The sequence below is a fragment of the Ambystoma mexicanum genome, chromosome 5p (assembly GCF_040938575.1).
Source record: "Ambystoma mexicanum isolate Mex_15411 chromosome 5p, UKY_AmexF1_1, whole genome shotgun sequence".
NCBI classification, from domain to species: domain Eukaryota; kingdom Metazoa; phylum Chordata; class Amphibia; order Caudata; family Ambystomatidae; genus Ambystoma; species Ambystoma mexicanum.
The window spans coordinates 1175021592-1175035777 of record NC_090930.1 but is presented as its reverse complement, the minus strand read 5'-3'; positions in this window follow the sequence as shown (position 1 = coordinate 1175035777).

Sequence of the window (14186 nt, the reverse complement as noted above, 5' to 3'; positions counted from 1 at the left end):
ATGTAATATGTATTTTTAGGTAACTTACCTTTAACACTATGTCTAACTGAAGACATGAGGTTGTTTACTTGACCTGTATTTGTAACTGGTCTAGGGAAACCAAATCGGCATTTGGTGTAGTATTTGCCTTTGTTTTTGTATTTGCGACGACAATATTTTACACATTTGTGTTTTTGAAATTGTAAAATTTGTGCACGAAGATCACTATTTGTGGCTTCTGATGGAATTTCACAAGTGACATATTTTTCAATAAACTGTAAAACAGTGGCATCACTGTCTTGACCAAATTTAGGAGCATCTTTAATCCATAAAAGCATGTGGATATGTGGTGCTCCTCTGGCTTGGTATTCTTTTCTTCAAAAGAGGTGTTGCACTTCTCCAAGGGGAGGAACAGTTTTATTACAAATAAAATGTAGTATAGCAATGAAGCCATGGTGAAAATATCTTGAAACATTAACAGGATCCAAAGAACAAAGTTCTCCAGGTGTTAGAATATCTATGTTTGTTTTGTTTTTATTTGATATGCGTAGGAAATCATGTAAATCTTCCCACGCATATTCTGCACAACTTAATGTAACAAACCAAGTGGGTGGGCCAAGGTTTCTGATCATACAACATACATCTCCATGACGTCGAAACCACTACTCTTTAGTACCACGCATATTTGCTAATAGATTTGTAATATTTGATTGTAAAACCTCATCCTTTTGTTGCACTTTCTCTAATAATTGTGTAGCTGTCATATTTTGAAAGTGTGATCCTGATTTTAATATGTGTGCAACTCCGTAACATAAAGTTGCTAGTTCACTTTCAAAGAGTAGGTGGAATATGTATTCCACATTTTGTCTAAATCTGGGATCTTCAGAATACATCCGTAATGAGCGGTATTCTGAAGCTGATATTTGAATAGGTCTATCATCATACCTTCCACCTTTGCCAGTAGGAAAGAGTAGAGGAAAAGCATGTGCTTCTATACTTTTTTCCCATATACTGATTGGCGATCCTTTTGTTTGACGCAATTGGTAAGTTTCCAGTACATCTTGTACGGTGTCATTACAGTGCAAAGGATGAATTGTATAATGGTCTAAAGTATTTGATATTGTAGCAGGATCTAGTAGCTCAAATTGACCAGCTTCTTGTGTTTCTTCAATTATTTCAGATGTATCTTTCAAGTTTTCTTCAATATTAATTTCTTTGTAATATTCATTATTCTCTTTAAGATATTGGAAGGCTTGTCTAACTTTATATAAATCTACCAGCTGTTGCCATATTTTTTTGTCTTTTGTAGGTACTCCATTTACTAATATAATTAAATATTGCTGCATTGGACGTTGCACTCCTAGAGTATGCACATTTTCTTTTAGATTTAATGGTAAATGAACTACTTTTCCACGAATGCCTTTTACCAATTCAGAGGGAGGTAATTTAGCTGTTTTTGGTTGAAGGCGTATTATTGCTTGAAATGGGTGTACTGTTTGAATTATGATGCTCTCATATAAATTAAGTTGCTGTAGAGGTTTTGGTACTGGGTATAATTCCAAATTATTTGTGCTAGAACGTGAAGGAGTTTGGTTGTTGTCAAGTTTTCTAGTGCAATAACTACAAAGTATTAAGGGCTCAGTTATTTCATATTTGTTTTCTGCTACAAGGTAGAGAGCTAATTCAAACCATTTAGAATCTTCATTGTCTTCTATTTTGTATGATAGGTCCACAGTTTTTGTGTTACTTTTATAAAAATTTCTACGGCAACATACACATACATGGTTTGTTACTTCAGCTGATGTACTTTTAAATTTTAGTATTTCTTTTTTGTATGTGTTTAGCAAAAGGTTGCCATGTGTAGAATTGTTGCTTAATTGGTTTAAAGCTATTTCACTCTGTAAATGGCTTTCACTTCCAAAATATTTTTTCTGGATATAGTGAATTTCTTCAAGTAGGTCTTTTGCTGTACCATGTAGAAGGATGTTATTTAACTTTGTTAGTGCTAAAGCAGGACTTTTAGCATAGAACAGTTTATATTACCTAGATTTCCTATAGTTGAATGATGTGTTGATATCCTTTTGATATCATGGAAAGTGGTTTTACAAGTAGGCCCTATAATGCAGGCCAATGAATGTCCTTGTAGTCCTGTGTACTTGCACACTGGACAGGTATCTATATTTTGCAGTAATTTAATTTTGATTTTGTCTTTGCGTTTTACATATTTATTGAGGAATTGGCGTAAAGATTTGAAACATTGTTTGGGAATGTTACACGTTGACGTGCATGGCCATTTGTACACTAGACGTTCTGATTCAGTTGAATGGAGGGGTAATTCTAAGTTTTCAGGGCATATTTTTGTAAGAAGTACTTCTTGTTCCATTATGGTATTATTCACTTTTTCATAACCTCGACCACTGCTATGTATGGCAATTGTCTTAGTTTGCTTTTGTTTGTACGCTTCTTCATTAAAATATGGTTCTGTGCTTGTAGTGTGATTCCATTCACCTCCGTTGATACTTAAGAAGTTCTTTCTGTTGATATTTCGCTTATTGAGAAGTCTTTTTTGTAATTTAGTTATTCGTTTTGTTAGTGGTTTCATTTTGTTTAACAGTAAAATAAATACATTTCTTTTGAGAAGAATTCCACTGTCCATCAGTGCTTCTAAAATTAATTTCCTACGATGGGTTTTAAGCTTTGAACCTGATTTCTCTCCTGTTTTTATAAGATTTTGAAGGACTTTGTGACGGTATATTTTGGCTAAAATACTTTTCTTGGTATGCTTACTTTGCACTATATTAAAATTTGAAGAAGTAGATTTATCTGTACTGATAGCTGATTTTCTGTTAATTGTTTTTTAGTTTGTTTTACATTTTGATAGAGGAAGCGAAGTTGTTGTACTTGAAACTTCTTGTGTTTCACTAAATGATTGTATTAGCTGTTTTGTTTCAACTTTTTTTACAAATTCTGCTAGAGATGGATGCTTATGTTGGACACCTTTATTTTCATTTGCTCTAATTTTGCGTTGCTTTCTACGGACTTGACTTTTGGTAGGCATTTTTTTGGGTCTGTTGAAAAAAATAAAGAAGATATGGGCTGGGGTGTTCTGGAATGTATGTGTGCTGTGTGCATGAGTGTTTGAGTAAGATGATAAAGATGTATGTAATGGTGTGTGATTGTGCATTGGGAACTAAAACTAGTAGGGATAGGTATTTTGGAATTTATGTGTTACTAAACTGGGGTTCAGATGACAAATAAAAAGTAAGCTAGTGGTGTGGAAAAGTACAAATAGTAAATCTAATGTATACAATTAAAACAGTTGTTTGTTCTATAATATGAAAATTGTAGTGGTTCAGTTGGGTAATTTGTGTGTCCAAAAATAGAAATTTGTGGGCCATTCTGGCTGTAAATCGCTGTTTAAGACATGGACATTTTTGGACAAAATGATACAAAATCTCTATTTTTAGAAACCGGAATAGCTCGTATTAATGTTATAGTCTATTTGATCAATAATACAAATATTATGGTGATATTTTACTTACTTTTTTTTTAAATTAACAGGTAACTTCTTAGTTTTTCTTTCTTCTTCAAATTCGCTGCTTCTTTTCAGGAAACTGGTCTTCACTGCAATTGTAAAAGCTTCAAATTAGTAACTTTGTTTGTATATAGCACTGTTTTTAATTTAGATATTGATTTTTTTAATTGAAATCCTCAGTGCCTTCTGTAAAACCATTAAACTAATTTATTTGCATAAGATACATTGCATCAGTTCAGTACATATGATATGTTAATGAACAAATTGTATTGAATGACTAACTGTAGCAAAAAAAAATATCTTTACTATGTCTTGTGAAATTTATAATATATTAGTGAATACCACTAGTTCTGTAAGTAAACTGTTCTAGGTAATAGCGCCTCAATGTCATGTCTAATTTAAAGTAATTAAGTAAATACATAAATAAAAACTAAAAATATGAAATTGTATAAGTATTTTTATAAAGGTTTAAACATAGATTGTGTTTGCATGCAATTTTGTTTGAATATATGTAGTCTATATATTTCATTTAAAAAATGTTAGTTTAACATGATTTGAGTGTGTGTGTATAAAGAAAGTAAAAAGTATAAAGGTTTATAAGTGATAGTTGATTTTAGGAAATTGAAAAGAGTACAGTAAATTCATTTTACAGCATCTACAAGGTAAAAGTCTGTTTGAAAATTTGTTCATCTACTATACAGAAAATATGCATACCTGAAGTTTGTGTTCATGCATATGGATATACATGGAGCTGCAAGTAGACATCTTGAAGACTTGTACAGTATTTCTGGTAGATGCTGCTTGCCAATGATATGACACTTGTACTCAGAGAGATTCAGAGTACATTTGCAGTGCTGATCTATGATGATGCAGTTAGATGTAGAGGTCTTGAATGTGATTGGTGCATGGTCATGTGATTTTTGAGGTACATCCAATGAGGGAATGGCAGAGAGAGTGTAGTGGAAATGGTAGAAGGGCTGTTCATGTTATGATATGTCCGCGGACATGGCGGTAATTCAGGGACATCTGGAGTTACATCCGGGGATTTTTGGGTTCAGAAGTCATGCAAATGAGAATAAGCACTGAAAGGGATTGGTCAGGAAAGTTTGGTGGGTGTGTTGTGCCAGGAGAGATTTTCTCAGATACTCTTTTTGCTGAGAGAACAAAAGATAGCTATGGCTGTGTTTTTCAGAAAACAGATTGTTTGGATTTTAGGAGATTCGTGGATGCATTGGTTGAAGGTGCATGCAGAAAGCTGTGGAGTAGCTGTAGATCTTGGATTCCCACATTTGGAAGTACACTGGCATGGAGTACGTGGAATGAAGTGGTTGGACTTGCTACCTCTCTGTGCTACTTTGGAGACAGAGCAACATCCAGACATAATTGTAATTCATTGTGGAGGGAAAAGTTTAGGACATGTGACTGGAATTTTTTTGCAATTTGCTATGAAAGAAGGACTGAGGAAGGTTATGGACACGTTTCCTAATTCTCAAGTAATATTTTCACGGATTGCGCAGAGACAAATGTGGCTTCGTTCTTCTTCATTTGGTCCACAAATGGAAAAAGCAAGGCGCAATGTTAATAAGGCTGTTTGTGGCTTTCTAAGAGATTTTGGCATGTCTTCTTTTCACAATGAAAATATTATGTTTTGTAGTACATACATTTTTTGCAGAGATGGAGTCCATCTTACTTGTGCTGCCAATCAGATTTTTCTGAGAAATGTACAAAATGCATTGCGACCTTTTTTGGAATTACAACAATGATTTTGAAGTAGATGTTAAGCATTTACAATTTTTGACTTACAAACACCACCCAAAGGCTCTTTTCAGAGCCACCACTTCTTTCCAGAGAAAATTACAATGTTTGTGATGGAGTAGCAACCCAATTTTTTTAATGTTCGCGAACTGTCCGCGGACTTCTAAAAAATACAAAGAGCCCTGCTTCATTTATTTTCACTTCTATTTTTTAACTGGGAAAGGCGGCTCTGAAAAGAGCCTTATTTTTTTTTTATTTTTGTAATTTTGTATTTTTTTTGGTTTTTCAGACACGACATACTAGGAGAGGAGGGTAAAGGAGGGTAAAGGGGGGGACACCAACCACAGGGATGAGAAAGGGCGAGCTGAGAGAGGAAGATGTAGAGTGGGTTTTATTTGGGTAGTGAGCAGGTCTTCTCGTGCTCTGAGACGATTGTCTCAAAAGCACTCTGAAGTCGCTCCCCCCTGCAGAGTACTGTGTCACAGTACATACATACAACTGTGACCCTCGAAAAGGTAAGGGTCATCAGCATTCTGTATGGCCTGTGAGGCAGCTTGAGAAAGACGCTGTCCCACAGAGGTGGTCCTTGTGGTGACAGGATCAGAAACAGAGGATGAAGTAGAGGAAATCAACCTGCTATGTTCTTCGCAAGGTACAACCCTGCGAATAGCCCCAGAGTGAAATGACCTCAGGTGTCGCTTCATAGTAGTGGTCCCAAAGCTGTACTTACCGTGCTTCCCGCGACTGAGTATCATTTTGCACTCATTGCAGGTAACACGGTTCGCACGAGCCTTAGGACCATTCCCATGAATGGTAAATAACCGCCACACCCAAGACTCACGCCTAGTGCGGGTAGTAGGGATTTCCTCTACCTCATTCTCATCATCCTCTTCTTCCTCCTCCGCATCCTCACTCCTGTTCCCCTCTTCAGGCCCTTGGGGAGGTGGTGGTGGAGAGGGTGGGGGTGGTGCTGAAGCAGGTGCAGCACCAAGTGGCAGTTCAGCAGCCAAGGATGCCATCTCGATGATGGTGTAGTCTGCAGGTGGCAGCAAAAATCACTGTGTTCTGAAGAATAGCGAATAGCCAGAAACACATTGGGAATAAGCTCTTGGACGTGGTCTTTTATAGGGGTGCTTGTGCACGGTCCGCAGACATGCGCACTGTCCGCGGACAGATCAAACACAAAAAAAGGATCGGAAAGTTTCAAAAGGTATATAGAAACTCAAGATTGCTATGTGGGACTTGTGCCATGGTGAGACTTTATTGAAAAATATTATGGATTAACTGAAAATGTACTTTTAAATTGTTCGGGGACACAAACAGTGTCCGCATTTCAGGACACACGATGAGCGTGGGCGCGGTCAAATGATCTGTTTGCGAACTAGTCCGCGAAGGAAGCGCCTGTCCGCAGGACACCAAGTGCACGGAGATTCGTTAGCGCATGCGCATTGATGTCCTACGGACACTGTTCGGGTTCTGAAGTAATTAAAAGTGCGTCACACGTGAAACGAACATTTCAGAACACCGCGTGTGTTCTTAGAACAGTTTAAACTTGGTAGCGAACAGTAAGGACAGATATAGTGTTCTTCAGGACACGTGTAATTTAGTTTATGTACGAACATTTCAGGACACCAATTGTGTTCTTAGAACAGTTTCAATTGGGTAGCGAACACTACGAACAGGTATAGTGTTCTTCAGGACACCTCCATTTTCGTTTACGTATGAACATTTCAGGACACCAATAGCGTTCTTAGAACAGTTTGAACTTGCTAGCGAACAGTACCGGACAGGTATAGTGTTCTTTAGGACACTTTAATTTTTGTTTGTTTACAAACAATTCAGGACACCGCATGTGTTCTTAGTACAGTTTCATGTTGCTAGCGAACACTACGAACAGTTGTACTGTTGTTCAGGACACATCATTTTCATTTATTTACGAACATTTCAGGACACAAATTGTGTTCTTAGGACAGTTTTAAGTTTATAGCGAACATTACGGACAGATATAGTGTTCTTGAGAACACTTTAATTTTTGTTTCTTTACGAACATTTCAGGACACCACATGTGTTCTTAGAACGGTTTCAACTTGCTAGTGAACAGTACGAACAGGTGTGGTGTTCTTCAGGACACCTCCATTTTCGTTTATGTACGAACATTTCAGAACACTCGCACTGTCCGCGGACACTTTTATTGTTTTTTTTAAAAAAAAAAGGAAACTATTCACAATACAATATAAAAATTCAACTTTATTTAACATATATTAATAATTTATGACAGAGAAGGTGAGGCAGAAACAGAAACAAAAACAGGAGACTTTGGGGCTTCAACATGATTGGTATTAGGTGAAGAAGGGATGGAAATCTCATCAAAACGTTTTGGATTATGGAGAGGGTTTGGGGATAATTGACTGGGATATGGTGAGGAGGGACAAGTACATGTGGGGCAATGGTACAAGGTTTTTGGTTTGAAATGATTTTCTACAAAGTTTTTAAATTATTAAAATTTGCCAACAATACATCCATTTTTTCTTCTATATTCTGAAGACTGTTTCCATAACAGGGTTTTCTGAAGTTTTTTCTATTCTGGTATGCTCTGTACAAAAAAATAATATATATGTTAAATGTATATAAAAAAAAATAATAAATAAATGGTTTATATTATAAAGTGTTTACCATTAGTTTCACTATCTTGTGACATTTCTTCATGTGGGAAATTGTCCTCTAGCCATTTCAGAGTACTAGACATTTCTGTGAGAAAAAAAAAAAGATAATATATTTTTTAATCTAATACAGAAAGTTTATAAATATATGAGTAAAATGAAGTACACTTACTATTTCTGGTAAGATAAATCCTATGTATTCAGTAGGTCTGGTCTTGTTCTCAGTTCTGTTGTGTCTGTGAGGTAATTATGTTGGAAGCCAATTTATCTTCTTGTGGTATATTCCATTTCAGAACATATTGTATTTAAATGAATGGTTAGTGTGTTACATATATGGGTTACATTTCTTATGTATTACTATATATAATGTGTTTGTGTGCTGCTTTTTGAATTTGTTAAATGTTCCTATATTATGATATAACAATCAACCATACCCCTACACAGTTTTTAGGTAGTGGTACTGTTCTCCGAACATGTCCGCGAACATTAAATAAGTTTGCGGACATCAAGGTCATAAGAAGAGATCTAGTCAGTTCCATATGACATGTATATAAAGTCAAAGTCATTATTGTTAAGTTGTGCTACTAAAAAACTATGAAATTCAGTGAAAAAAAACTTTGTTAAAGGGACGTTATGGTTAAGTTGAGCTACTAAAAACCTATGAAATTCAGTGAAAAAAACTTTGTTAAAGGGACATTATGGTTAAGTTGCGCTACTAAAAACCTATGAAATTCAGTGAAAAAACTTTGTTAAAGGGACGTTATGGTTCCAAGTAAAACCGAAAAACCCTTGAAATTCGCCAGTTATGTTAAGCTAAGCAACCATAACTCGCGCCACCACCGTGCGCTGCTAAGACTAACACCCAGGACATCAAAGATGACATCACAAATGTCATTGATGACATCACTGATGACATCACATGTGTGGCTCACTATTTTTTCTTTTGCTGACATATCTAGGCCACATGGTTTTCTTCAGTAACAGTCAGAAACTAAGAATTTTATTTTATTTGTAGACATATCCTTCTAGTAGGTTCTTACAGTAATTCCCTTGTAGTACAGTCACATCATATGAAACATATACATATGGGAAAACACAAGCTTGAAAGACAGCAATGCTTTTTGTGCATATAGATAATCACTAGATTTATGAGCACTTTCTGATAGTTCTGTTGTTTTTTTTTATGGCTGTACTTTCCCTTTATATGGTCATATTTGTATACATTGTACTCACACTACTTTCCTTAGGGTCCAATCACTGAATATATATATATATATATATACTTTGTTTTAGGGGTAGCAAGGGAGACCCCATGAGTAGCAAGGTACACCTCAGGGGTCGCAGTTGTAACCCCTGGTGACAACCAAATGACATCCCTACCCTTGTGTCATTGAAGAACATTGATGAACATCATAGAAATCATAGAAGCAGCAACTCTCACACTGCGAAGAAGAAGAAGAAGAAGAAGAAGAAGAAGAAGAAGAAGAAGAAGAAGAAGAAGAAGATACAAATTGCAAACTCAGCGGTATTCCAATCAGCCCAGCAGACGAACACAAATACTGGAAGCATCTTAGCTCACTGAATTACCCTACAAATGTTACAAACATGAGAAAACCATTTAACATTTAACAAGACAGTGCAGTCACAGGTTAGAAGTCCAGGTATGTGATATTCTGTGTAATTTTACACCATTGGCCATACTTTGGTGCAATGTATTACCCTGTCTTGTAAATAAACTGTGTGCTGCTTCATACATTTCCTCCAAAATGGCTGACAGCCTCCACTCGTATGTAAGAAAATTATATCTAATGCCACTAGGCAGCTAACTTGTGTTTACTTGTTAATGTGGCAGATGCAATTGTTTCTTGAGGACGAATGTGAAGATGCTGCAACCATGTGCACAATATGCAGCCAGCTCCTTGTGCATGCTACTTTTAGAGGCACTGTCTCATGACATTCTTCCGCTTGCAGATTTGTTTAAAAACAGTGATTTCTGAGGTGCATCAACTTGACATGTGGAGCTTTTCTGACCTTTTACAGAAATTATCTGCCAGCGTTCAGCTTGATGCAGCCACCAATTGTCCTTTAAGCAAAAACATAGTACTTTGTTGAAAGCATTTATAGTACATTTTTAGTTACGGTATGTAAGGATATTTCGTGTGTTACAGCACAGAGTACAGCACTACTGCACAGGTAGCATTTTTATGCAGCACCACTACATGGGTGTGGTGCATTGCTATATGTGTTGCCAGAGTAACATGGACATATAAGTAAAGACAGGCTATTCAGTCAAAAAAAGATTTTTACATATAAAATGCAAATCCATTTTTATAGTTAAAAGCACACATCTGCATATTCAAAATGCACACTATTTTTCACCTGAAATGCCTATGTTGCAAGAGACACATTTGAAAATAAATAACTAACATTATTAACAACTAACCTGACTAATAAAACTTCATTTAACATAACCCACTAATAAAAACGTGTCTCCACTGCAGAATTAGGCCTACTCTGAAAGTGAACTTTTAAACGCACATTAATTTTTTTTTTTCTCTACGGCTCTCTCCACATAACTACAGGAGCTCGAAGGAACAAGAAATCAGTTTGTTACAATTGCCACTGTAGAAGTGAGCCATTGTGTAGTGAGGGAGGAGATGACATGATTGATTCTGATTGGAGCAGCGTCATAGCAAGTATCATGCTAGAGGCTGTAATTAGAACTTTGCTGGGGAAGCTTGAGAGGAGGGGGAAGGCAGTCGACATCTGGTAGAGCAGGGAGAAGGATCTCTTTCCTGGCTGGGGCATTCCTGCTGCAAAAGCTGAGAGTTCCAGGCAATAACCCCGGTTTGAGAACGGCAGACGCTTGTTCTCACTGGGGTTGATATTCAAGGGAGCCAAATTCAGAGAGAGAATAGCCGGAGAAAGCTCATGCTGAACAGATAAGGTAATTACAGAAGCGAGTGGGAGCTGTGCGAAAGTGCGTGAAGCTGTTCAGTCAGTGTATTAAAGGGAGTCTCAGTCTCTTATCAGCATATTTAATGTTACCAATTGAATATATTCTCGCAGCTCTCTGTTCATTTTATCACAAATAATGTTGTACCATTTCATTTATTTCTGTAAAAAAAGTTAAACTGTGTTTAAAAGAAATTTCTATAATACAAAAATATTTGAAAACAGATAGCTAGTGTGTATTATTTCTCTCTTTCATTTTGCATGGGGAAAGGTTTAAACGTGGGTAGATTTTTAAATAGTGCAATTGTCATTTTAAGGCAGATGTGTGCATGATTCTATTCAGTATGGACAGTTGTGAGTGACTGTTTGTAGCATAGGCTGTTGGAGGTACATGAGTCAACAAGAAGAGAGACTCTCTGGACATAGTTCCCTACCGTATATAAGGAAGTGGAAATTACCACAAAAATACCACAATAGCCCATGGTGGCAAACAACACTAACACTGAAAATGTGGTTTCCCTAAAATGTAGGCCTGATGTCTCTCTAGTGATCAAGAACAATCTAGATAAAAAACAAGGGATGTTGGATATTGGGGCCACAAATAAACCAACCACTATACCAACCAACCACGCAAACTACCACACATACCATCTAAATAGGTCTGAATTCTGAAATAATGCAATGTATTATTGTCATGTGTGACCCAATATGAATACAGAGAGTGATTATTGCTAAAGGTATTTTGGCGGTAAGAAAATACTGCAAAGCCCCAAATTTCCACAAAATACCCAACATATTTATGGTGCGTTGCAGGCAGGGAAAGTGATCATAGCAGGGCGTTGCAAGCGTGTCTCACACTGCCATTTGCACATTAAAGGGAACCCATTTTATAATAGCAGTGTGCCACTAAAAACGAATTTCAGAATGTCACAAAGGGAAACCACATTTTCAGACCTAGTGCAATATTTAGAGGCAAAGTTGTTTGCACATGGGACGTGGTCGTCGAACAGCACCTTAGAATGGCGTGACCGCATTCAGGGTGAGGTGCAGAAAGAAAAACTAGACAATATTTTTGCAGAAGGCAGCATAATTCAGGTCTGCCTTACAAGATTATTGAATGCAGCCAATAAAAGTGCAGAGAAATACTGTTTAATACGGCTATGCGGCAAAATATGGTTTATTTTGAATAAGTCCCTGCAAATGCAGGAAAATGATACCCAGCTAATTAACAGGTTAAAGACTGAATTAGATGGGGCAAGAAAAAATCAGGAAATGTTAAGAGCAGAATTGGATGTATGCCAAAAAGACATGCAATTAAAATGCAGAGACTTTGATGCTCAGCTATCCAAAAGCAAGACACAATTTGAGGATAGTGAGTAAGAATTGGTACACTTAAAAGCCTTAGTGGACCACATTAGACAGGATAAAGATGAGGTTCTTTTAGAAATGCAGATTTTACAAAAAGAACATTGTGAAAAAGAATGTGATCTCCAGAGTGCAGAACAAGAAATGATTAAAATGACTCAAGAAAGAGACAAGAGAAATAAAGAGTTCAATGAATGCCAAATGCAAATGTGCGACATGCAGGAGGTGAATAATAAGATGAGTGATGAAAACAACTATTTGCAAAATGAAGCAAACAGACTCCTTAAAAAGTGTAAGGACTTAGAACAGCAAATGTGCATTGTTAGGTCCCAGGAGAGGCGGCAGGGTACCACATTCAATGGAGTGGAGGTGAATTCTAGGTCTGCCCAAAGAGCTAGTGCTCCAGTGACTGGGCCGGTGACTGAACTTGGTTGCAGCGCCCTTGGGGGATTTGATACTCCCATTGGGGGCAGCCACCAATCTCATACACCTGAAAACAGGATTGAATCACAAAATAGTGCAATTCCATGCATTGCAACAAGAAGCCCCATAAAAATAATGAAATCCATTAAAGCCCTGATGAAACCATTTAAAAAGGGAGGTGAATGCTGCATTGAGGATCACTTAGAAGCGGTGCATGACATTTTTAAAGCACTCCAGATACCTAAGGAACAGTACAGACAATATTTTCATTTAACTTTAGATGCCCCGACGGCCATCATTATAAGGGGATTAAATGAACAGCAGAATATGACCTGGGTGGAGTTTCAAAAAGAAATTAGGCGTCATTTTTCTCCTTTTCAGTCATTGCAGGAGGCAAAGAAAGTCGCTTACACAATCACTGCTGGACCTAATACATCCCCTCGCCAATTTTTACAAGACTTAAAAAGAGCATTTTCTCGCTTTGATGTATCTTTTGACCCAAATTCCAATGAGTTTAAAACTGCATACTTCTATGGGCTACAGAAAGACATCATATCCCAATTGGTCCGTGAATTTGACCGTGACAAGTCCCTTGAATGGATGGTACATCAAAGCACAAAACTATATGAGGTACTCTATTGTCAGGGTAGAGAAAGTGATAAAATGAAAGATACTAGACCTAAATCTAAAGAACCCTCAGCCACAGTAATGGAAATCAGGTCAGCCAAAATGTCCCTTGAGTCTGCTCAAAGCCAAGGTAAAAATAATGTGACACCTGAACAAAGGGGTAATCAACAAAGATCACCATTTCCTGTACCAATGTTTCAATCACATGATCCTAGCAATAGGGAGAGCTACATCAGCCCTAGGTATTTAGGGGACAGACCCCGGGTAGGATATCGGCCTGATATGGCAGGTATGAACAATAACCAGAGACAAAATCAAGATCAAAGAAATGATGGTCCCTACCAGTCATTGGGGACACAGAGTAGATTTGATCCCAACACCATGATATATGGTAATCAGGATAGACCCCGATATGTGGATCGATTTACTGATAATGGAAATCAACATAGGGGCCAGTACCCACAATCTGAGAGACAGGACATGAGGCAAAACATGAACTACAATCCACGTCAGTACAATGATTCCCCACCAGGGGACTATAATCAAAGGATGGGTGCACCCTGCTCCCCTCCACAAATGAATCAAGAGTTCAGAAACCATCCCAACCGACATCAATCACCTGAGAGGTATCAGAATAGATCCAATCACGGGGAAAACAACCAATATCGACCTAGGCCACAGAAAGAGGATTCTAGAGAGATGGAAAGGTTCCAGTGCCTTGAAGCCCAAGTGAAAATGTTAGCTGAGCAAATAGGAAAGCTCTATACAGCGCAAAAACAACCTTCCAAAGAGGGGGCTGATGGCCATAGCAATGACCGGGGGGCTTCCGAAAAGTGACTAAGTACTCATGATAACTGCAGTGCCAAAATGACAGATTGCTCTGATAT